The sequence below is a fragment of the Chiloscyllium punctatum genome, chromosome 39 (genome assembly GCF_047496795.1).
Source record: "Chiloscyllium punctatum isolate Juve2018m chromosome 39, sChiPun1.3, whole genome shotgun sequence".
NCBI lineage: Eukaryota > Metazoa > Chordata > Chondrichthyes > Orectolobiformes > Hemiscylliidae > Chiloscyllium > Chiloscyllium punctatum.
This window is the reverse complement of record NC_092777.1, coordinates 25,860,146-25,886,787: the sequence shown is the minus strand read 5'-3', so window position 1 is coordinate 25,886,787 and position 26,642 is coordinate 25,860,146. Positions and strand designations below refer to the sequence as shown.

The 26,642-nt window shown below is 42.4% G+C and overlaps 1 protein-coding gene across 3 annotated transcripts in view; it reads left to right on the top strand.

Moving 5' to 3' along the window:
• The window catches only part of b3gntl1 (UDP-GlcNAc:betaGal beta-1,3-N-acetylglucosaminyltransferase-like 1), a 369,979-nt gene that overhangs the window by 148,226 nt on the left and 195,111 nt on the right, over positions 1–26,642 (top strand). Inside the window, exon 1 of one of the 3 annotated variants that reach the window (XM_072558331.1) lies at positions 14,578–14,596. The exons of the other annotated variants lie outside the window; for them this stretch is intronic. The gene's annotated coding sequence lies outside the window, so the exon portion shown is untranslated. Of the gene's footprint in view, positions 1–14,577; positions 14,597–26,642 lie in introns of those variants that run through there. 3 annotated transcript variants of the gene reach the window in all.

Genomic DNA, 26,642 nt, shown 5'->3' with positions numbered 1-26,642 from the left:
GGGAGGAGGGGGTTGGGATGCTGGGCTGAGGATTAGATTAGATTACTTACAGTGTGGAAACAGGCCCTTTGGCCCAACAAGTCCACACCGCCCCGCCGAAGCACAACCCACCCATATCCCTACATCTACCCCTTACCTAACACTAGGGGCAATTTAGCATGGCCAATTCACCTGACCTGCACATCTTTGGACTGTGAGAGGAAACTGGAGCACCCGGAGGAAACCCACGCAGACACGGGGAGAATGTGCAAACTCCATACAGACAGTCAGTCGCCTGAGGCGGGAGTTGAACCCGGATCTCTGGTGCTGTGAGGCAGCAGTGCTAACCACTGTGCCACCGTGCCGCCCACAATGAATACTTTGGTAAATGAATACTTTGGAGGTAAATGAATACTTTGTATCCATCTTTACCAAAGAGAGAAGCTGCCCAGGTCAAGGTGAAAGAGGAGAGAACTCAATCCCTAGGAGGGCAGAAGTATTGGCTAGACGTTTAGTACATAAAATTGACAAGGTACCGGCTGTGGATGAGATGCATTCAAGGATTTTGAAGGAAGGAAGAAAGAAGGGCAATCGTAGGGGGACTGGCCCTGATCTTTCAGTCTACCCTATGTTCTGGGAGGTGCCAGTAGACTGGAACATTGCAATCATTACAATTTTGTTCAAGAAAGTCTGTAAGGACAAACCAAGCAATTGCACACTAATCAGTTTAACATCATTTGTGGTGAAGCTTCTAGAGACAATTATTTGGGATAGAATTAGTAGTTACACAGAAACGGTGGGTTGATTAGGAAGAGCCAGCCAGGATTTCTAAAACAGAAATCATGTTTAGCTAACTTGCTGGAGATATTTGAAGAGACAACAGAATTGCTGTACATTGGCTTTTAGAAAGCATTTAATACTGCGTCATACAACAGAGTTGTGAGAAAAGTTATAGGTCTTAGTAGAAAAGAATCAGTGGATACAAAATTGGTGGAACCATAGGAAACCAAGATGAATCATTAATGGATATATGTTAATAATATAGATCTTGATATGATAATATAGATCTTGATATGCAGGGGACAATTTCAGAGTTTGCAGATGACACAAAATGTGGAAGAAATTTAAGCTGTGTGGAGGACAATGTAGAAGTCCAGAAGGATATGGACAATTGGTGGCAGATGAGTTTCAATGCAGAGAATTGTGAGGTGGCACATTTTGGTAGAAAGAACATTGGAAGACAATAGAAAGTAGGGTTTACAATCCCAGAGAGGGTTCTGGAGAAGAGGGACCTAAGTGTAAATGTGCACAGATCATTGAAAGACAATATCCTTTGCTTTCTGAATAGGAACATAGAGTACAAGAGCAAGGAGGTGATGTTACATTTGTATAAGTCACTTGTTAGACCTCAGGTGGAATATTGTATCCTGTTCGGGGTAGCACATTACAGAAAAGGGAATGCATTAAAGAGAGTACGGATGCAGTTTAGAAGAATTATTCCAGGGTTGAGGAACTTCTGTTTAAAGATAGATTGTAGAAGTTGGGACCATTCTCCTCAAAGAGAAGAAATCCGGGAGGAGATCTGATAGAGGTTTTCAAAGTCATAAGCTGGTTGGATAGAGTAGGTAGAGTGAAACTGTTCCACTTATACATGGAACAAGAACAATAGGGCATAGATTTCAAGTGATCTCGATAAGAAGCAAGCAGGAAGTGACGAAAAACATTTGCACTCAGTGAGTTGTTACTGCCTGGTAGTGTGGTGGAGGCAGGTTCAACTGAGGTATTCAAGAGGGCATTGGATGGTTATTTGAATAAAATAATGAGTAGGAGTTTGGAGAAAAAGCAGGAGATTGGCAATAGGTAATGATGCCCATTTGGAGAGCTAGTGCAAGGATGATCGGCCAAATGGCGTCTTTCTGCACTGTAAGAATTTGCTGATTCTGTGACTATTAAGAATCCTAAAATCCAATGTAATAAAAGCGTTTTACTTTATTAGATTGCCTGAAAGCAGTGACTTTGGACATAGGCTTGAGTGCACCTTTTGAATGTTCACACGTATTTTGAACCTCTATTTCCAGACGGCATTTGATAGAGTGCCACATCAAAGGTTGTTGCAGAAAATAAGAGCTCAGTGCAGGAAGTAGCATGTTGGCATTCATGCCCGTTTGGCTGGTCCACAGGAAGTGGAGATTAGACATAATTGGGTCCTTTTTAGGTTGGGGGAATGTGCCACATGGATCAATGCTAGGACCTCGACTGTTTACATTTTATATAAATGACTGGGATTGTTCATTTTGGCAAGAAGAATAAAATAAAGCGTGTTATCTGGATGGGGAAATATTGCAGAGCTCTGAAAAGTGTCCTTGTGCATAAATTAGAAAAGTTTAGTGTGCAGTTACAGCAAGTAATTATGAAAGTCATCATTCATCACAAGGGAAATTGAATGCAAAAGTAGGGAAGTTCTGTTTCAGTTATATAGTACACTTGTGACTATCTGGACCACTGTGCAGAGTACAAGTCTACTTATTTAAGAAAGAATGATAATGCATTGGAGGCAGTTACCAGGCTAATACTGTGAATAGTTTTGGTTCCCCCGTAACAGAAGATATACTGGCATTGGGGACAGTCCAGAAGATGTTGACTCGGTTAATCCCAGGTGTGGAGGATGAGAGGTTGAGTCTGCCGCAGTGTAATGTGAGTCTGCCATGCCAAGCTGGGAGGCTGCCACACCAGACCAGGAAGCTGCCATGACAGACTGGGAGGTCACTGTGCCAGGCAGAGAGGAAGTCCAGCCAGGCTGGAGACCTCCTTGCTGGGTCTGCACTGAGTTTGAGTCCAGCAGTGCATGGCCGGGGGTCTGTGGCCAAGAGAAGGTAAAAGAGAAAAGAAGATAACAGAAGGAAAAAAAAGACAATAAGAAGGAAAATGGACAGAGTGGATGAGCTCCATCTGAAGCATCCTACTCCGCTGCCATCTTGGTCATCCCATGTTGCAGCAGCTTAGACAATCTCAGTTTGTACCTGCTGGAGTTTAGAAGATTAAGAGTGGCATGATGGAAACATTTCCAAGCATTTCTCTTGCCTATGCGTTCTCAAGGATGAGAAGAGGAATTATCACGGGCAGCATGGTGGCACAGTGGTTAGCACTGCTGCCTCACAGCGCCAGAGACCTGGGTTCAATTCCCGCCTCAGGCGACTGTCTGTGTGGAGTTTGCACGTTCTCCCCGTGTCTGTGTGGGTTTCCTCCGGGTGCTCCAGTTTCCTCCCATAGTCCAAAGATGTGCAGGTCAGGTGAATTGGCCATGCTAAATTGCCCGTAGTGTTAGGTGCAGGGGTAAATGTAGGGGTATGGGTGGGTTTCGCTTCGGCGGGGCGGTGTGGACTTGTTGGGCCGAAGGGCCTGTTTCCACACTGTAAGTAATCTAATCTATCAGAAGCAGACCTGCCTGCAACTGATGTTGGTTTTTGGAGTTCCCGGATAAGTATCCACTGTCTCTGTGGACAGGTTTAAATACAAACATTCAGAGGGTAGATGGGAGAAATAGCTCAATATTAGACGAAAGTGGGAAATGCTGATATGCTGCATTCCTCCAAGGATCTAGCATCACCAAAGACACAGAGGACCAAATGGCCTCATTTTGTGCTGTTAGTTTTATGTTTCTCTAAATATAATTGATGCTTGATGTGAAAGAAGCAACTCTTAACGGAATTTTGATAATCTTTCAATCAATGATTAAAATCAGGCAGCTTCTATTGCCAGGAACAATAATGATGTCACCATAGTCAGATTAATTACCAACACAATGATATAATTATAAAACACCTAAATAGTTGCTATCCTTGTTCTCTCCAATTCTCAGAATTTCTATCTTCCAGTCTCAAATTCCCAGTTTCAGTCTCGTGCCTGCAAGTACACTCATGTAAAGATACGCACACAGCTCACTCATTCTCATAAACACCCACACACATCAGAAGCAAAGCAAGGTGAGGGGACAAAAACAGACATATGCTAGGAGAGAGAGAACAGACCTCAGACACACATTGATCAGAGAGAAAATCACACAGACCCAGCGGATCAATGAGACTGAGAGAACCACAGATATACACTCGATTCACACTGTGGACAGAATCAAAGACACAAACTGGAAGGGGGGGAAGGATCACAGATACACCATGGATCAGAAAGGTAGAAATAATCAGAGATATGCACTAGATCAGAGAGAAAGAGAAGAAGAGAGACAAAACCACAGACACACAATGGATCAGAGAGAAAGACAACTACAGTTACATAGTGGAAGAGAGAGAGGAGAGACCCAGAGATATGGACTACAGACCAAGTGCAGGTAAATGGGATTAGTGTAGTTGGTATTTGTTGGTCATCTTAGACATGTGGGCTGAAGGACCTGTTTCTGTACTGTATGACTCTGAGATATACCGTAGATCAAAAAGAGAGAGAAGGGTAGAGAGAGACGCAGAGATATACAATGGATCAGAAAGAGACACAGTGGATCAACAAAAGAGACCAAACCACAAAGACACTGTAGACCAACAAGCGAGAGACCAGATTCAGACTAGATCAGAGAGAGAGAAGCATTGACCCACTTGAGGCAGAGAACCACAGGAAATGTTACAGTAAAGGATGGTTTTTGACCTTTGACGATTTTTGATCCAGTAAAATTGTGTAACCACCCACAATAATGTAGATCATGAATAAGCTGATGGGTCATTATTAAAAAAAAAAGCTGACCCCACTGACAACTTTCAGAAAGCAGAGTAGAAACTCTAATTTCTGAAAGGCACTGAATTCCATGTTCCTACTAAGTTTCAACTTCAGACTTGACTAAGTTGCTAAGTGGTAGGTTTAAAGTGCAAACTAGGAATCTACCTTCCAACCAAGGTCAGAGAAAAGGTACAAGGATCAATTGAACTGAGCTAAAATCTATAAACTGCACTAATTTAGTGCTATTTTCAGGATGCACACTATTACTCATGAACATCCTTCTCTAACACCACCCACAATATTGAGCAAGAGGAGCTGTAGTTTTATTTATTAAACTGACTACCAGTTTGAACTGCCTTATGCAAAGTCAGCTTTTTCTGGTTAATGCTGAAGAACTGCATGATGTGATTACTGCCATAGGGCGTTTGGCTATGGTAAAGAATCAACTATAATCCATCTTGTGTGCATAATTGATGCTCCTTCAGGGATGTGGTGAGTCAGTGCTGAGCCAAACAGACCTCAAAGGCCTGGGTTCGATCCCCAGTTTGAGCTGAGTCAGCCATTCCTGAATAATGCAATAATTTGCCTTTGCACCTGTTCCTGATGAAAACTGAAGACTGCCTCTTGCTTACTGTGTGGCCAATAATAAACTGATGGCATGCCAATAATATGCCACTAGTGAAATCTGCACTACTACCTCTGGGCTTCATAACCCCAATGACAGGGCGTGTGCCTATTGTTATGAATGCTGAACTTCACAAGACACTTATATTTCATAAATATCTCCTTTACCTAATGTACAAAATTTGAGAGCACTTTAGTTAAGGGAATGCCTTTGTGATCCGGTTACCATGGAGAGAAAAATCCAAATGGAAACCCATTGGAAAGACCATAGAATCTCTATGGTATGGAAGCAGACTATTTGGCCCATTGAGTCCACACTCTTCCTCCGAAGACCATCTGACCCAGACACAACCCATCCCTGTAACCCTGCGTTTCCCATGGCTAAGCCACCGAGCCTGCATATCCCTGGACACAATGGGCAATTTAGCGTTACCAGTTCACCTAACCTGCGCATCTTCAGCAAAAACCCACGCAGACATGGAGACAATGTACAAACTCCACACACAGTCATCCCAGGGTGGAATCGTACTCAGGTCCCTGGCACTGTGGAGGCAGCAGTGCTAACCACTGAGCCACTGTGCCACCCCAAAAAAGTGGTAACAGTTCTCATACCTTTATACAGAAAAGGGGCAGTGACTTTTGAGAGCAGAGAGACAATGAAAGCTGTAAATGCTAGAGACACCTGAAGGTGTGTATATGCATGAAGAAGATCCCAAGGTCATTCAGAAGAGAAGACAAGCAGTGACCAGTCTCAAAGATGGTGTTGCTGGAAATGTGTGTCATCGAAGGGTGAAGAATTTAGAACTCAGTGTCCTGATCATATCTTACGTTGACTGTGAGCAATGACGGTTAGATATTGTGAGGCCTGTGATGGATGGCTACAGCAGTGAAGCCTGAGCAGCCAGACAGAGTTTCCACAAAGCACATACCATTCTTATAGGTGAACTCTCTTAAAGGCAAGGCACACATACAAAATCAATGTCCATTTTCTGGAACAATATATTTTAAAATATGGCCAATTGAAAATATAAAGCAACTCTTATTACCAGTTTGCAACACCACCCCACCCCCATGACTTCCTTCTAAATAACTGTTTCAATTTGAGTATCCCATTCTTCTCCCTGTCCTTACCTCCTGCAATTTCCAATTTAAATCTCTCCAATCAGGTTTTGAAAAAAAATCTAGGTCCCTTGGATCACATGTATGAGGATAATGTGAGTACCAAAATGTGTTTCTATTTTAACAATAAACACAAGGACTAGAATGCAATGGGAAGGAGCCTATTCAACACCTTCACAGGGTAATGACGGATGGGCAATAAATGACTTCTTGTGGGAAATATAATGAAATGCTTGAGGTAAATTCTAAAGCCAGGGAGGGAGAAGTTGAAATGGAACTAAAACAGAAGTTGCTGGAAAAGCTTAGCACGTCTGGCAGCATCTGTGGAGAGAAATCAGAGTTAACGTTTTGGGTTGAATGACCCTTGCTCAGTTCTGAGGAAGGGTCACCAGAACCAAAATGTTAACTTTGATTTCTCTTCACAGATGCTGCCAGCCCTGCTGAGTTTTTCCAGCTACTTGTGCTTTTGTTTCTGATTATAACATTCAAGGTTCTTTCAGTTTTTATTTAAGTTGACATGGAGGCTTGGCCACCAAGAGTTCTGCCCCCATGTCAGATATTTGCCAGAAAGCAATGTAATTTCCTATTCTTGATTCTGAGTCTCAGTTGCAGCTTGGCAGCAAATCTGGGAGCATTCTGGTCTAACCAGGAATCCCAACAGATCTTCTGACTTTATTCCCAGCAATACATGTGTTTGCCATTCTAGGCTGTAAGTGGGACACGCCAGAAGCTTTTTGTTTCATCAGCTGATTCATTACAATCAGGACTAACAAAGACTGAAAAGCTGTCAGTGAAGAATGAAGACCGACCACTGAAGGATTATTGTTGAGGGAACGTTTTGCAACTCTTTGGATCTTGAGCTCGGCCGAACCCTCGGTATTGCCACCTGGCTCATTGACTCATTTGTACATTTGCTAATTCTGGAAAGATCCAATCCACAACTGAATGGATTAAGAAAAAAGTATGAAGCTACTTAGGCAGAGGAGCTGAAAGGACAGTGGTCCGTATAGAGAGGGTCCTTATCTACCTATACTGGACGTTAATCTCCAGTACCAGGAATGTAACACGAGAAATTTTCCATTATCCTCCCTTTGTTCATAATTATGAATCATTGTATAGATAGAAAGAAAGAAGCTCAGAATTGAAATATATGTACCACAAATAATGGCAAGAAGCATACTGTAAAGTAGCAACATTTCAGAAATGTTAATCAGGTGGTAGATCTTAAGAAAAGATCAAGCATTTCACACCAAGGTTGAGTACTTGTTATGCTACATTCTTGACACTGACATCTGCATAGGTTTTTTTTTAAACAGTACTGGAAGGTGAAATTCAGAATTAACAGGACTAAGCAGTGACAAAAAATGTTGACTGAAATGGTAACTTCATGACTGATACCAAAAATATAATACCTTGAAAATCATGCAACAAGATCACAATCTTTTCTTATTTTTTTAGGAAATAACCTACAAGGGAAAGTGTGGTTATAACTTTGCAGTTTTGTACAAGGTATCAGAAAAAATTTCTGTAAATTAAGCATTGCCAAGAAACTGTGGTTACAGAATTAATGCAGGATGTTGGCATGAACATAGCCAGAGAGTCTGAGGGATTGTAGGGATGGTCAGAGATCATGAATAGCGTAACCAATGAAGTGGGACTAAACTGACTATAAATATATGTAAAGATCAAATAAGGAGTCCCAAATTACCTTCCAGCACATTGACACATACAGCATTAACCCACGCCTATATGACTGGCCTGATTAGGTGCCATGCAGGAGAGGCTATGTACAAAGAGGCTTCATCACAGCAGAAAGCCAGATTCATGAAAGGATTTTCTAAATATTCCACTGCTCAGCTTCCTTCCGTGCATTAATGCAAAAGTGAAATGTTGCAGGAGCTAGAAATTTGTGATCAATGTAGATAAATCTAGAACTAGTCAATCAAGCAGACCAGTGGGGGCTGACGTTTAATCTCTCCTGTCTACCTATCATAGACTTTCTTTTTTGTTTTTTTGTCCTTATCCCTTTCGCTTGCGTAAAGCCTATTCCCCTGTAAGTTAGTCAGCTGAAATATTGACTCTGCTTTTCTCTCTAGAGATGCTACTGGAGCTGTTGAGCATTTCCAATAATTAACATCCTTGCAGTCAATGGTGACATCCTTGGTGTCTTCACCATCTAGTCTTTGCTCCATTCCACATGGGTTTTTATTCATGTTGGTTTTGCATTTCGCAAAGATCTGATCATGAGAATTCCTTTGAAGCCTCTGAACAAGTCACACATGCGATGTTTGTCTGGTGAAAACAATGAAGTGTTCTGCCTGCAGATATCCCCTGCCCTTGGCAAACCTCAAGAGGCCAACAGAAAGATTTTCAGAGTTTGAGATCCAGGGAACAGAAGGCACAGTGAACCTTGGTGGAGTGATTTCAAATATGGAAAAAGCGAGAATTGAAAAAGTGTGAAGATTGTGAAAGATAGAAATGGAGAGAGAGAATGGAAAGGGGAGTGAGAGATTTGAAAATAGGGATAAGAATGTTAAAATCAATCTGTCGCTTGACCAGGTGCCTGCATAGGTCATTGAGGGCAGGATGGTAGCTGAATAAGCAGTGTGACAATTTAAAGACAGTGGCAGGCATTGAGGAAAAGAATGTAATCTGAGTGTTGTTACTGTACATGCTGGATCTGGTTTTAGATGATGTTGCCAACGGACAACATAGAGATGAGAAACCAGAAGGAACCGGTCCTTGATGCTTCAAAGGTAACTGTGCAGGAATGGAAAGACTCGCAACCATGTCAAAATGTCTTTGCTGCCATCGTAACTTTGCTTATTGAAAACAGGCAATTCTGAGGCACAGCTCTTCCAAAGTGTCAAGAGTGGGATGTTGGAAAAGCTCAGCAGGTCAGGCAGCATCCAAGGAGCAGGAAAATCAACGTTTCAGGCAAAAGCCCTTCATTAGGAATGGTGTGACAAGATACAAATGGAAGCCATGTTGTCATGAAACATTTCATATCAACCCCCTACCTTTGAACAAAAATGAGAGCTGCCACAAAAACTGTGAAGCATATTTCTCTTCAATTTGTTTTAGATACCAGCACACAAGTTGATTACATCAGGATGTAATGGAATTGGTTGTCTGCACTGACTCAGTATTGATCTTCTTCTATGCAATGGTACCTTTTCTTTTACTTTAATATTTATTTATAGGATTGTCCACATTTAGCAGATCTTCTGCATCCTGGTTAAGGCAACGACATCGCCCATATATCTTCCCAACATCACAAGTCCACTGTTTGGTCAATTCTTAACTTTGAAGAAAGTCAGGACTGCAGATACTGGAGATCATGGTCGAGAGTGGAAAAGCACAGTATGATGAAGAGTTTATTGCCCGAAACGTCAATTCTCCAGCTCGTTGGATGGTGCCTGACCTGCTGAGCTTTTCCAGCCTTACATTCTGGACACTTCTTAACTTCCCTATTGACAGCTAGCTCCTGTCCTTCAGGAGCAGGTACCTGATCTTCTACTGTCCAGTCAAAATACAGGCCACTCACTCCCTGATTAGCTTCTACTGTACCTGCAGCCTGTTGAACTTAGGGAATTGGGATTTAGTTACAAAAGTGGGTGTATCCTAGCAGAGTTTTCAGCAAGTTAATGGTTGATGATAATGAAACTTGGAAAATTGAGTCAGGATGGTAGGCGATTGGGTCCTCAAGCATTCCGATATTTCTCTGTCCAATGAAATTTGAGTGACAGAGAGGTTAAAAAGAGAATGTAGATAGAGGTTGAAGTCATCAAAGATGTGGAGTTATTCAGGGCAAAAGCAGAGAGCTGGAAGAAATAAGTCTGGAGATTACAGAATTAGTAGGAAATTTGGAATTTGAAGCAGAGATGAAAGAAGGAGAGATTCAATGGAGCTTAAAAATGAAAAACACACTGTCAGTATTATGTGTGTGGGCAAAAATGTGGTGGAACACAGACAAATGAAGAGTCATTGATGAAGCTAAAGGAAAGACTGTCTGAGTCACATTCTATCAGACGTAGGACATGAACTCATTTCAGTTGTTGTTTTCAAGGCAGTCAGAATTCCTGTCGATGGGATAGATAGACTCCTAATGAAGGGCTTATGCCCGAAACATCAATTCTCCTACTCCTCGGATGCTGCCTGACCTGCTGTGCTTTTCCAGCACCACACTGTTGACTCTGAGGTCCAGCATCTGCAGTCCTCACTTTCTGCCGATTGGATGGATAGGGCCAGGAGCTGAAGGAGAGAGTACAGGACAAAATAGGGATATAGAGGAAATAAAAAAACTCCACAGCAAATGATTGAGGTAGACGAACCGAGGAGATCAATAACAGGTACCAAGATGGGTATGTTGAAGCATTCCTAGCCAGAAACAGACAAGCTAAGAATATCATAGAATCCCTGCAGTGCGAAAACAGGACCTTTGACCCAACAAGTCCACACTGACCCTCCGAACGGTAACCCACTCAGACCCATTCCCCTTCCCTATCCTCCTATATTTATGTCTGACTAATGCACCTAATCTACACATCCTTGAACAAAATGAGCAATTTAGCCTGGCCGATTTACCTGACCTGCATCTCTTTGGATTGTGGGATGAAACTGGAGCATCTGGAGGAAACCCACACAGTCACGGGGAGAATGTGCAAACACCACACAGACAGTTGCCCGAGGCTGGAATCGAACTCGGGTCCCTGGTGCTGTGAGGCACCAGTGCTAACCACTGAGCCACCATGCTGCCCCTACCTCAAATATATCAAGGAGAAATGTAAACCTGTAGTGGCAGGAGTGGAAAAGATCTGTAACGAACCAAATGAAAGTAAGGTGAAAAGCTGAAACACTCCTGCAGTGGAGTTGGGGATAGACGTTAAAGGGAACAGAAAGGAGAGGATCAGACTCAGTCAGGAGACAGCTGGTGGAAGGGTAGAGGAGTTCAGATTCAGGAAAAGATGATTAGTGAATTGGATTTGAAACAAAAAAAGTGTATCACTGCTTTGTAGTGCTGTAGGTATTTTCTTCCACTCAGATTTAATGGGAGATTTATACTGTTTTTTCGCTGAGGTACCTAAATATGATATCCTTTATGGTGAGTTTTGTTTTGCAGCTGTCATAATACAGAGGAATTTTCATTTGGTCATGACTTTTATTAAATTGAATACTATGCAGATGTGTTTGTAGGTGGGGGCAGGAAATAATTCCTTTGAAGTTTGCTTAAGTCTCTGAACTTCATAAAATTAGAAATAAGCAGCCATCATTATCCTTCAAGTTAAATCATTCTGAAGTGTTTTTTTTCGGTAGGAACAATGGAAGCAGCTTTTGAAAGTCAGTGAGAAAGTAAGTATTGCTGAAGCAGAAGCTATTTTTAAAGCTTTGATCTTGCACACATCAGGACATTCTGCAAGAGTATGAATTCATGGGGACAATCAACATTTATACTACATAAGAAGAGCACGTTGACTGTTTGGCAAATGGAGTCTGGTTCCTAGAGGCGTTGCCATGGAGAATGCACCCATTAATGCTGGATTGACGGTTAACTGTCAGAATAAAAGCAAAATACTGCGGATGCTGGAATCTGAAACCAAAAGAGAAAATACTGGAAAATCTCAGCAGGTCTGGCAGCATCTGTAAGGAGAGAAAAGAGCTGACGTTTCGAGTCTAACTGACCCTTTGTCAAAGCTTTGAAACAGGGTCAGTTAAACTCAAAATGTCAGCTCTTTTCTCTCCTTACAGATGCTGCCAGACCTACTGAGAGTTTCCAGCATTTTCTCTTTTGGTTAACTGTTAGGCTTTGTTTAAACTTTAAACCAGAGATGTTAAGTCTGCAATAGCATTGCCACGTGAAATGAACCAGCAAATAGCTGTCACCTGTTGTTTTGAGGTGAAATTAGTGCAGGATATACACATGGTCTTGAAGTCAGTGAAACAAATTCATGCTGAAATCAGGTTGCTGCAAAATCTGATCTTTGTGCAATGTGAACACAATTTGGCATGTGGGCTGCTCTGTATCCATCATTTGGATCATTTAATTTAAAATGCAAAATAAAAAGTTAGTCCAGGCTGGAATGTCATGAAACAAGTTGCAAAATGTTTATTTAACCCTTTATACATTGCAGCCTAATGGTGATGTTACACGAGTCAAATGTTTTTGTTACACCTCAGTTCTTGATTTTGTGTTGGCCAGTTACACACTGAATTTATCACCTGTAATTGGGTGTTAATAAAGTGGAAATAGAAAAAGATTTTATATTTGCACATTGGTACTTAGTCAGAAATAGGCTGTGCCGTGGAAGTGCCAGTGTTGGACTGGTGTGGACGAGGTCAGACGACACCTGCTTTATTTGAAATCACAAACATTCAGAGCATTGTCCCTTCATCACCTGACAAAGGGGCAGCACTCCAAAAGCATGTTTTTGTCAAATGGACAGCAACGAGCTGCTCAGTGATGCTGTTTGTGTCCACTTGGACTACTCGGTTCCTGATCTTGTTACCGTTTTGGTCCAAATATGGACAAAGAGCTGACTTCCAGCTGGAGAGAGTGACTGGATCTGACATCAAAACAACGGTTACTGTGTATGGCATAAGGAACCCAAATAAAATTGAATTTGATGGGGATCAAGAAGTAAACCTCTCATTTGTAAGAGTTATTATACCTGACACCAAAATTGAGATCTGTCCTAGGCCAGTCTTGCAACCCAGTACATCATTATAAGAATTCCTCAGAGCTTTGTTCTAAGCAGAACCAACTTTGGTTGCTTCATAAATGCCTTCCCCTCCATAAAGGCGATCAGTAGTGGTGCTTTTCATTGTTGATTGCACAGTGTGAAATTCTATTTTTAAACTCCTCAGATACAGTAGCAGTCTATGTCCATATGCAGGAACATCTGGACAATATTCAGATTTTGGTCAATACGTGTAAAATAACATTCACACCATGCAAGTATCAGGCTTCAACAAGAAAGAATCTAAACATCTCCCCTGGACATCCAGCATCAATTAAGTGTTACCATTGTTTCTATCCTCTTATATATCTGAGGAGTCACCAGTGACCAGAAATAGCTAATAAATACTGTAGCTACAACAGCAGGTCTGTGGTGAGTAACTCAACTCCTGACTCCCCAAAGCCTATCCACTGTCTACAAGGCACAAGTCAGGAGTGTGATAAAATGCTGTTATCTGGAGAGTGCAGTTCCAACAACACACAAGATCAAAACCTCAATTGGAACCAACATTGGCATCCTATCCATGAATTCACACTTTTACTTTTTCCACCACTTTGGATGTACGTTTGAATGCTTGAAACCAATTGGCTAAAAATCTTGATTGAGTTTTCAACTCCAGAACTGAAAAAATTCAACACTTCTACCTTTGTGTTGAATTTTTAAACTAGATCATGTTAAAATCTTGGAATTATATTTCTGTTAGCTTGCTGTGGTTGTGTTGGCAGTCACACTGAAATCACTAGGTAATACAACAGCACTTGTGGCTGAATTAAAGTAAATGGGTGGTGGGCTAATAACATCAGAGATGATAATTACTTCCATTAACCTAACATGTCTTATTGTTCAGTGTTGTAGTTATACCACTCAATCGTCTCAACTTGCTACAAGCATAGTTAAGCACCTACCATGTAGAACTTCTTGTTTTGAGGTGAAGTGGCAGGTTGGAAATTCCAACCACTCCTTCAGTCCCACTCTAATCCCAATGTATGAGGTTATTTCAGTTTACAGGTTTGCTCCTGGTGGAATTACCAGAATCAAAAGAGAGGCTGCCCTTGAGTAAATAAAGCCCAATGATATTGTAGCCGGTTTTGCAACTGCAGATTGAAATGACCTCTATCTATGCAATTCAATGGGAAGAAAGGCCTTAATGATGCAAGTTATGGCATAAACTCAATCCATTTTGTACAATGCAGTAGAAGAGACTGACGCCACTCCATGTCCCTGTTGTTCCATCATTCTAAATGCCCTCAGGATGAACTGTGTCATGTTCCATCGTGTTTTACAGCGAACTGTCAAGTGCAGTGCCAAGGTGGGCCTGCAATGATTTTATAAACACACATTGTGGCTATAGTTCTTCAAACATCAATGCTGAACAGTGTGACCAAAGAAAATGTGCATCTTGGTGTCTAAGTCACCAGGTAGGGAAACTCCTTAGAAGCTGTATATTGCTGACCAGAACACTGAATGATAAGTCAGAAAACTAGCTTTACAATTGTTTATCTGTCCGTCTTGTAGAAGGATTCTAACAGCGGAAATAAGGAGCAAGTTTTTTACTGGGTTGGTAACCACAGTATTTTCCAGAATGTCAAGGAGTGAAGGGTGGAGAATGTGAGTAATGATGAAACGGAATGAGCTACCTTTTGAACACGTGGTGGTAGTTGATACAATAGGAAATTTTAAAAGAGAACCATATAAAGACAAACTGAAGAGAAATGCAGCGGTGTGCGGTAAGGGAAGGGTAATGGGTTTATTGGACAGCTAGAGGCACTGTCACAATAGCCACAGTACCTCCTCCTTGACATTCTCTCTAATAGTAAAACCTGTGTTGCCCCAAACAGATTGATTCTTCATAAAATGTTGGTTAAATTTTGATGCCTTAGCCCCTGTCTGTTAATCTTTCTGTCTGCACTCCTCTTGTCCTGGCACCCTCCCCTGCCACCGCAGGGATTGTAAAACCTGCGCCCACACCTCCTCCCTCACCACCATCCAAGGCCCCAAAGGAGCCTTCCACATTCAAAGTTTCATCTGCACATTCACCAATGTCATTTATTGATCCGTTGCTCCCTACATTGGGGAGACTGGACGTCTCCTAGCAGAGCGCTTTAGGGAACATCTCCGGGACACCCACACCAATCAACCACACCGCCCCGTGGCCCAACATTTCAACTCCCCCTCCCACTCTGCCGAGGACATGGAGGTCCTGGGCCTCCTCGACTGCCGTTCCCTCACCACCCAACACCTGGAGGAAGAACGCCTCATCTTCTGCCTTGGAACACTTCAAATCCAGGGCATGAATATGGACTTCACCAGTTTCCTCATTTCCCCTTCCCCCACTTTACCTCAGTTCCAACCTTCCAGCTCAGCACTGTCCTCATGACCTGTCCTATCTGCCAATCTCCCTTCCCACTGATCCGCTCCACCCTCTCCTCTGACCTGTCACCTCCATCCCCATTCAACTATTGTACTCTTTGCTACCTTCTCCCCAGCCCCACCCCCTCCCCCTCCCCCTCCCCATTTATCTCTCCATTCTGGAGGCTTCCTGTCTCTATTCCTGATGAAGGGCTTTTGCCCGAAATGTTGATTTTCCTGTTCATCGGATGCTGCCTGACCTGCTGTGCCTTTCCAGCACCATTCTGATCTAAACTCTAGTTTCCAGCATCTGCAGTCCTCACTTTTGCCTATGCACCATCCATGGCCAATCCAGCAAGTGCACACCTACTGTGGACATCCTCGCTATCATTCTTGACCAAACACTGCAGATTAGTGGCCAGTGGTCATCCCCCATCTTGTTTCCCTTCTGCTTGCAGGGAAGTGTCTGGTCTCTGTTCTAGAGTACAGATGAAATAACTTATTTAAGCAGAGTGTATGCTCAAGCCTTCACCCAAAGTTACTGCCATACCTCCCTAAATGCAAAGCATTTAGTTTAACTCACTTATGGGATATAGGCATCACCTGCCTCAGCCAACTTTTATTGTCTGACCCTAATTGCCCTTCAGAGGGTGGGGGTGAGCTAATCTAGTGAACTGCTGTAGTCCATGTGCTGTAAATCGGCAAATAATGCCATTGGGAAGGGAATTTCAGGATTTTGACCCAGTGACAGTGAAGGAACGGTGATACATTTCCAAGTCGGGATGGTGAGTGGCTTGGGGGGGGAACATGCTGGTAGTGGTGTTCCCAAGAGGACATTTTTATATCAACGAAAATACAGTAGTATATTAGTTAAATTCTGCACAATGGTGGCAGGTGCCTCAGTACTTAGCAATGGTTGAACTTCTTACTAAGTCCAATGGTGGGACACAGTAACTGGCGATTAAAGCTAAACCCAGCTATGTCAGCTCCAGGTGGGATGTTCTTTGGAGGGTTGGTGCAGACTCAGTGGACCAAGTGGCCTCTACCTGCACTGTCGGGATTCTGTCATTCTAAATTGCTAATCCACAAAGTACTCCTGAACAGACAACAACTGGACCTAGCTGAAAACCCAAAAGTTTGCCCGGAGCAAAGCGGCCATGACCCCAGCCACAGAGCCAAGGTGCCTAGCCATCTCCCCCATTGATTGAATAAAGCAACAGTGAAGATTCAATATACAATGAGTTAAGGAAACAGTTTTTGAACTGCATCATTTTCCAGTTCCTTGTTTCAAAGCAATATTTTTTTCCATTTTAAGTCCACAATTCAGAAATTAATTACACCTGAGTTAATTCAATAATCCAATTTTCGCTACTTTCAAGGGGAGAGAATTCCAGACTAATGAATCTCTGAGACAAAGAAATTCTCCCAAAGTCCATGGGAAAGGGAAGACCTTGATTCTGAAGACTTCTTATTCTTAAACCGTATTCCGTAATTTTAATCTCCCTCACAAAAGGAAATAGCTTCCCAGAACCCACTTTATCGAGTCCTCTCAAGATCTTTTTGTTGAAGTACGATCATCTCTCATTCATCTCAACGATGGGAATGCAGGCCCCATCAGTTCAAACTTTCTTCATAAGATGACCCCTTCATCCCAGCAACGAGTCTGATGGACCTTCTTTGAACACCTCCCAATGTGATTATACCTGTTTTTTGAATGTTGAGACCAAAACTATACACATTCCTCCAAATGTGGCCTCAAAACTCCAGTACAGCTATACTCAGGACTCCTTTAATTCCATTCTCATTACAATAACTGGCAACATTCCAGTGGCCTTCTTAATGGCCTGCAATATCTGCACACTAATGTTTGCCATTTTCAAAATAACATCAGACAGAACCTCAGTGCTTCTTTCAACTTAAGTGTGAAATTATTTTGTCAGACTCTTTATCCCCATTGACAGGGTCTCCTCCCGAGTGATGCAGCTAGTTTCTCCTCCTCTCCAAGCAGCGTATCCTTTACCCCACAGATTTTTATTGACAGCACACCTTCATATTGCAACTTGCTTTAGCCAAGCCCATCTCTCTGAGGTGGGATGCCAAGGCTCCAAGGCTCTGGATGCTGTTATTTGATTAGGCTTGTGGCATCAAGAGTCTGCCTGTCCTCCTCAATTGGACAATGAGTGCAGAGGTGAGCACTCCAATCAGATTGCTCTATCCTTCTCACATGCAGTAATAAAACCTCAGGGTCCATTTGGCCCAGACAACAATGTGCCAAAGCTCACAGGAAAATGTAGCCTGTGGAAACTTTAATAATCAACATGATGGATTAAAAAAAGCATAATGAAGCAAAAATGACATTCCTGAAACTTATAGTAATAATACTAAGAACATGACTCACAGCAATCGTCTGATTATATCTTTAACTGTGTAAACTTTACGTTTAAAACTGTATAAATTGATTACCATCATCGATTGTAATCCCAGTATGGCTACTCCAAATAACCAGGCACTGAAAGACAGATTCTAATCTTTGCATACTTTCATTTAGAGTTGCATATATAAATGCACACTTCTAATCTGAATAAGTACAGTTTGAGTCTCTCTGTATAGGAGAACAATTAGATCCCCAGTTAATGTCCACCAGCTGGTTACAATTGAACATCTAATTAATATGCAATTAACATAATTGTGAGTGGATTGACATTTCACTCACTGCCCCAGTTAATGCCTATGCGAAGGTGAGTTTAACACTTGCTGTTGCATGGGATTTGATTATTGGTCACAAGATAAAAAGAAATGAAAGTAGACAGACATGCATCAAATGTAAAATTTCAAACATAGCTAATCAAATAATTTCTTCTGTTAGCTGCTGATTGTAATTTTTCACTCAATTGCACTGGACTATTTATTCTAAGCTCTAATGGGACTAAATGTAATACCTCCCAAACACAGGACATTGTGATGGATCCCATGTTCTCAGCTTCCACATCATCTCAATCTCACACTACCATCTGACCTGCAAGCTGCAGATGGTGTAAGTGTACACTCTGTACTTGCTTGCTACACTTCCCTGCACCATGACATTGTCCTAATGCCTTTCTCCCTTCAGATGCCCGCAAATGCAAGCTACCCACAGCCAGTGGGCTAATAACAGAAAGGCAGTGCTAAAGAAAGTGGACAGTAACTTATTTTAACGTCCATTCAGATGATAAAGTGATACATTTTTCCGACGACAGTAAACAGCTGGGCTCTTTACACTCAAGACACTGGGCATTGGTGACCTGCAGCCAGATCAGGATGAGGATAAAACAAGTACCAGCGTGTTGAAGAGTAACGAGTGACTTGTTCTTCTGCTGTGGAAGTCTCAAATGGTCACTTTAGTCAGAAAGTTTGTGAAGGAAGGATGATTGGGGCAGACAACAAAATGTATGGTGCATTGGATGTCTGTCAGTAAACTTGTAGCCAATGTTGTGATGTTGAGCACCAACTTAGCGCAAGGCTTTGCCCAGGAGAAATCACACGTGGACCTAGCTGATGGCTGGCATCTCACCTCCTAGTGCAGTGCAACGCAGCCTTCCAATGTCTGAGTACTGCAATGAAAACTCAGACCACTTTGGCATCAGGTCAGACTGCTGCCAACATGGCCGTGGATTGGCCATGTATAGGGGCTTGCAGGGTATTGCTGCAGTCCAGCAAGCTGACCTCTGACAGATCACTAGGATTCTTGTAGTGTGGAGCTGGGGGAGTGGCAGAGGCTCCGTGGAATAGAAACCTACTGCCGTCTCGCAGGGTGACAGCATACATCCTGTTTGCTCTGCCAGTCAGTCAGTGCCCATCTCTTACCTGTCTGGAGCCAGCCCAGAGTTATTCATGATCATCCCCTGTAGAGCCATCTGCAAGTCAGCAGCCTTCTGCCAACCGTGTTGCAAGTTTGGATAGCAGTGTCTAGAAATATGAGGACAGCATGAGGACCAAGGCATGTGGAAAATAGATAGTGAGGAAATGCACAGGGCATGTGTAAGTGGCTTTGTTCCAGGATCATCAATCAATGTTGTTTTTTTTTTCATTTCTGAAGGTAACATCAGTGTTCTAGGTGTGTCCTTAATATATAGTTTACATCCATGATTTTGGAAACAAATTTTTGCAAAGGCGCTGGTGCAAGTATTGAAGTGTTAGTTGCAAGTTGCTAGATTTATTATCCACATGCTGGCAACTTACAGGTGCAAGCTTCACTAGCCAAAGCGTTCTTGCTGTTGAATTGGTAATATAGTTGAGAACAGATTGTCCTGTCCAGCATAGTAAATCACCTGAGCACAATGACTGACAAATCTAGGCAAGGAGGAGTGCATGCCCATAAGGGAGCTGATTTTTGTTTTGACTCTTTAAATTTATCAACAGAAGCGGGTAGCCTTATGCTCTCTGTTAGCTCTGTGCAGTCATCTGTTAGTGTGTATGTGCTGTTTTCATCATCTGTCTGATCACTGTGTTTCTTCAGCTCAGGGCTCCAATAGCATCATGCATCTTCCCACCTGATGATATTTGCTGTAACTTCAAACACAATAGCTGGAGAAGCTGCTCAATGTTCCACTTCTAACAAACTGGAATTAAGAGAATGTGTCGAAGAGTGAGGTGCTGGAAAAGCACAACCATCTGAGGAGCGGGTGAGTCGACGTTTCGAGCACAAGCTCTTCATTTATGCTTCTCGGATGCTGCCTGACCGGTTGTGCTTTTACAGCATCACACTGTTCGACTCTGAGCTCCCGCATCTGCAGTCCTCACTTTCTCCTAATAAAGAGAATGTCCGTAGTATGCCATCAGGGCTGAAGTATATGATTTGATTTGTCTGAGCTATAATGAACTGATCACACCTATGTACAGAGACCAATCTTAACCTACATTAAGTACACAGTTGATCTCAGTAAATTTCATCTTTGAGCAGCTCAGTGGCTAACTCAGTTGCTTTCACAGTGCCAGGTTCAATTCCACCCTCATGTGACTGTGTGTAGTTTGCGCATTATTCTTGTGTCTGCGTGGGTTTCCTGCAGGTGCTCCAGTTTCTTCCCACATGCAGGTTAGGTGGAGTGGTCATGTTAAATTGCCCTGTATTGTCCAAGAATGTGCAGGCTGGGTGGATTATCCAGGGTAAAATACAGAGAATAAAGTGGGGGTTTGGGTTTAGGTGAATGCACTTCAGAGGATTAGTACAGACTTGAAGGGCTGAATGGCCTCTTTCTGCACTGTAGGGATTCTCTGATTCAGTGAACTGTCAGCTGAAGGATGTTTTGGGAAATCTATTAATGTAACTACATCAGAGCATTAATTTGACCATGGACATGACAAATTAAAGTGAGCTATCTGCCAAGTTCCCATTGGTGCAGTGCAAACTCATAGGACAAGGTTTATTCCCACTGTTCCCCATCCTGTGAGTTTCTAATGATGGTTGTGATGAGTGTAGGGAGGGGCAGCTAGCAAGTCAACCCGTGCCCCTCCCTGAAAATGAGTAATCCTCATGTGGAGTATGACCTCCTGGTGTTACCACTGACCCAGCGGTGCTCTCAGGTAACCTGCAGTCAGTTAATTCTCAAGTACTGCTGGCACCCTGTCAGGATACTCACTCACCAACTGTTCAGAGTACAGAGGCAGTGTCCACTTTTGAATCTTCAAAGTAGCAAGGAAAGGGCCATTTTGAAAATGCTGTCAAAGTATTTCTGATTAAATTTGCTTCTGATTAAATATCTCAGAGGAACCAAATCATATATTTCACTCGGCACATTCTCTTTACTGTTAAAGCAACATTCCAGTTTGTTGGAAGTGGAACATGGGGCAGCTTTTCCAGCTTTTGCGTTTGAAGTAACAGCAAATATCAGACGGGAAGCTGCATGATGCTATTGGACCCTTGAGCTGAAGAAACACAGTGATCAGACACCGCATGATGAGAACAGCACATACACACTGACAGATGATCGCACAGAGCTAAAAGAGCAGCAATTTCCACTAAAATAAAGTTCCTTTTAAACGTTCTTTACAATGCCTTTAATAAAATTATTTTCTCTGAAAATTAACTGGAGGAAGCTGGCCATTAGGCATCGATGTAAATAATAGGGGGAACATTTAAGTGGAGGCAGCTGTACCAGCATGACTCAGTTTGTAGTCTGGTACAAAATATAGCTTCCAAATAACTTTCATCACATCCACATTTCCTTGTGGATTTAGCTCATTTGGTTTTAAAAGGGTATTGAAAAGAGTCCACTAAAATCCTTTGAGGTTGCATGGAGCAAATTAGATTTTGGTGACAGACCCTTTTTTGTTTGTAATTAAGAGATTTTAATTATGGGATGGAAAGCCTAATTTGGTCCCCAGGCCGTAGTTTGCTGAAAGAAAATGTCAAGCACGAAGTACTGATAAAGTTGCACATTCCTTTCAATGCAAATCTAATCAAGTCGTTCAGATTGCAAAAGTGTCTCATTACTAAATATGCAAGGATATGGTAATTTGGCAGGAATTTTCTTCCATCAGGATTGTGTTCTGTTTTGAAGAAATGGCCTGCTTTGCAAAATGACAAAACTTTTTTCTCTCTCTCTGTAAAGGTACCATTCATTTCTCATTTCCCTTTCATCATCTCCGTGAGCTTAGACCCTGTCTTTCTGCATGACCTTACCGCTCCCAATTACCAGCCTCACACAGGCATTGATTTTGATTCAAGATCCTCAGCTCTCTATTAGCATTCTGTGGCTGCTTGTTGCCAGAGGGGATTTTTCTGGTTTATACTCGCTTAATCATTCCACTTAAATGTTGCTCCAAAGCAACCTGACTGAACTTTAAGACTATGCAATGTATTGTTTCAGCATCTGAGGAAAGGGATGGATTTAAGAGATAAATAACTGGTCTTCAGTTTCCCTCATTTTCAGCTGAAGGAAGTTCTTCCTTGCTCAATGGTTTGATGTCAGAAAGAGAGTGTGGTAGTTGTGGTTAAGAGGTAAACCTGGGTTTCATCAGCTGACATTGACCCCCTGACTGTAGATGATATCTGCAAGGAGCAGTGTGTAAACAGAGAGGGAGGGAACTAACTTTCATCAGTGAGGCAGCTTCACCTGTCAAATGTCAGGACAACTGCTCTGGTGGATATTAGATCACAGCAAGCAAAAAATGAAAAGATTAGAAAAGCCTTTTCAAAGCATCGCAATTATTCATCAACCAAACCTAAGACCTGTCTGTATTCTGAACAATTAAATGGATTTATCAGCCTATTGGACAAAGAATGTTTTTTTTAATGTCTGCTTTAAATTTATTATTTAGTGATTTCATCTCTTTTTGCCCTATTTGACTTAATGTTAAGTAATTACATGATGTAACCTCATTCATGCTTTTTAAAATGTTGTGTACCTCTCTTGTTTCTTCACACTCACGTTCTTCCTTTTTGGGAAATAGCAGAGAGTTGTTAAAGGAATTATCAGTCTTTGTCACTCACCATCCATGGCCATTAAGTCCCAGAGTAGGAGGTGAACACAGAGCTTCTGCATCACAGGCAGGGCTGCATTCCACACTGCACCAACAAGGCCTCCCTTACACACTCATATGCTTTAATATTCTCAGCTGCAGAACTGTCCATCACAGGAATAGACCCTTCAGCCCACCATGAAATGTTAGTGTTTCCCATGTTGAGCTGAATGAATCAAAATAGTAGAGAAGAGCAGAGAATGCAGTGATATGTGATAAAGGGAAAAAAATAGCTCAAAGTGTTTATGTCACAAAAGGGTAGATGAACTGCCAAGATCTGAGCTACGCCTGAATTGGAGTCTCTTCTACCATGTAGTCTTAATGGACTTTGTCCCAGCATCAGGCAGAATTCACTAAATGTAAGTGTCACCAGGGACCAGAGAGTGGATGCGCAAACTGAAAGTTGACATTTAGCTTTGCTTTTCAAAATGCAGTACAAAAGAAGGTGACCCTTAAACAGCAGGTGGTTTGTTATGTGGTGAAGTGAAACCCTTCATGTGCAAGATTATAGAAGGAGTAAAAGAAATTTTAAAGGGAATAGAGTATTAAAAATTGAGGTACTTGCTAAAACTATACAAGACACTGGTCAGAACATAGCTAAAATACTGTGATCAGCTCAGGCAACTTGGTGGCTTAGTGATTAGCACTGCTGCCTCACAGCGCCAGGGAACCCGGATTCAATTCTATCCTCGGGTGACTCTCTGTGCAGAGCTTACACATTCTGTCTGGGTCTGCGTGGGTTTTCTTTGGATGCTTTGGTTTCCTCCCACACTTCAAAGATGTGCAGACTAGGTGGATTGGTCATGCTAACTTGCCCATAGTGTCAGATAGATTGATGATGGGAAATGCAGAGTTACAGGGATACGGTATGGTGTTGGTCTGGGTGGGATGCTCTTCGCCGGGTTCGTATAAACTCAATGGGGGGCAGCTGTACAGGATATTGGTTAGGCCACTGTTGGAATATTGCATGCAATTCTGGTCTCCTTACTATTGGAAAGATGTAGTGAAACTTGAAAGGGTTCAGAAAAGATTTACAAGGATGTTGCCAGGGTTGGAGGATTTGAGCTATAGGGAGAGGCTAAACAGGCTGGGGCTGTTTTCCCTGGAGCGTCGGAGGCTGAGGGGTGACCTTATTGAGGCTTACAAAATGATGAGGGGCATGGATAGGGTAAATAGGCAAAGTCTTTTCTCTGGGGTGGGGGAGTCCAGAACTAGAGGGCATAGGTTTAGGGTGAAAGGGGAAAGATATAAAAGGGACCTAAGGGGCAAATTTTTCATGCAGAGGGTGGCACATGTATGGAATGAGCTGCCAGAGGAAGTGGTGGAGGCTGATACAATTGCAACATATAAAAGGCATTTGAATGGATACATGAATAGGAAGGGTTTGGAGAGATATGGGTTGGGTGCTGGCAGGTGGGACTAGGTCGGGTTGGGATATCTGGTCGGCATGGACGGGTTGGACTGAAGGGTCTGTTTCCATGCTGTACATCTCTATGACTCTATGACCTGCTTCCACACTGTAAAGATTCTATTAGATTAGATTACTTACAGTGTGGAAACAAGCCCTTCGGCCCAACAAGTCCACACCGACCCTCCAAAGAGCAACCCACCCAGGCCCATTCCCCTACATTTAACCCTGACTAATGCACCTAACACTACGGACAATTTCCCATGGCCAATTCGCCTGACCTGCACATCTTTGTGACTGTGGGAGGAAACCGGAGCATCCGGAGGAAACCCACACAGACACGGGGAGAATGTGCAAACTCCACACAGAGAGTTACCCGAAACGGGAATTGAACCCGGGTCTCTGGCGCTTTGAGGCAGCAGTGCTAACCACTGAACCACCGACTAGATTCTATGATTCTAGTTCCGGTTCTGTTCTCTAAGGAAACATTGGAAGATCCCCACAGTAGGGTTACCAGCTTGATTTTGGATATGGAGGGATTTTCTTATGATGAGAGGTTGAGGTTGGGGTTGTACTCGTTGCAGTTTAGGAGAATGAGAGGTAAACCATATAAAATTCTTAAGGGACTGGATAGGAAAAGATGTTTGCTTTTGTAGGAGAATCATGGCTAAGACAGATCAGAGTTAGCAGTTCCCTATTTAAGTCAGAGTTGAGGAAGAAGCTTCTCTCTTCGAGGATGGTGAATGTGCAGAGGGGCCTTTTGAGGTTGTGCCAAACAGTTTATTTAAAGGTGAAATAGATGGATTTTTTAACCAGGAATGGAATCAGGATATTTGGGGTAAAGGCAGGCAAGTAAAGTCGAGGATTATCAGATCAGCTGCAATCCCTTTCAATGGGAAGGGAGACCCAATGGGCTGAATGGCCTACTTCTTCTCCCATGTCTGAGCAGTGTGAGTGGAGACTAGAAAGTGAAGCTTGAACATGGTAAAGTCCAAGAAATCCCAGGGAAATTGTGTACTAGTAAAACAAACACCAAGGTGTAGGTAATTGAAAATGTTTGTAGGTAGACATATCCTATTAAATACCGACTGGACTTAGCCAGCACGGCTGTCTGAAAACTGATGGTTATATAATTATGTTAACTAGAAGAGTTGGTTTCATTTGTGCTGTGTATCAACACATGCAAATCACTTCAGCTCAGCAGGTAACTTGAGAAGGCGCATTGTCCCTATAATTTGTTAAATGAGTTATTAAACGATTATTATTTTTCTTAAAAGTAAAAACCATGATCAATATTTTAATACATCATCTGTGATTAACTAGATGCAACATGCATCTTTAAAAGGAAGCAGGTTGAGCATTTTGGAGAAGTGACGTGGAGATGCCGGTGTTGGACTGGGGTGGACAAAGTTAAAAATCACACATCACCAGGGTATAGGCCAACAGGTTTAATTGGAAGCACTACCTTTCAAAGTGCTGTTCCTTCATTAGGTGGTTCATCACAACTACCTGATAAAGGAGCAGCGTTCTGAAAGCTAGTGCTTCCTAGTAAATCTGCTGGACCATAACCAGGTGTGGTGTGAAATTTAATTTTGGATAAAGACAGAGATCGTCATAACCCCATTTGATCTTTGTAATGGAAAATTGTCACCTTTCTTTCTTATGTAACCTCAATTAAATTGGTGGATATTTATGTAATATGTGTGTGCACTATTTTTGCTTCTGAAACTTATTATTTGCTCTGTCACTAGCTGTTGCAGCATTTCTGAAATGAAAGAGTTTGAGTTCCTCGTCTCTGCTGTGCACTTGCAAAGCAGAATGGCCGTGATGACATTTAAACTCGGCCAGAATTTCTCCTTTGTGACTTCTCTGTTGCCTAGTTACATTTGTTTCATGCTGGCCTTCTCAATGCCCAGTTCTGTTGAGACAATAATGGCTTAAGTGTGATATATGAAATCACTGTGCGAATTAACTGGACTTGCTTGGATTAGGATAATTGTTTCCAACAGTCAGTAACACAGCCAGCAGGAGTTAAAGGATCCAACGTAGGGATTTCAGTTACAGCAATACAGGTCCTGACCTAATCTTCCATCCGTGGAATGCTGGGAGCTGGAAGGAAAAGGAGGAAAATGCTGAGAGATTGGATGCTGTGTGGTAAAACGTTCATCCTCCCTCAGTATGAGTGACAATGTGTCAGAATGATAAAGCAA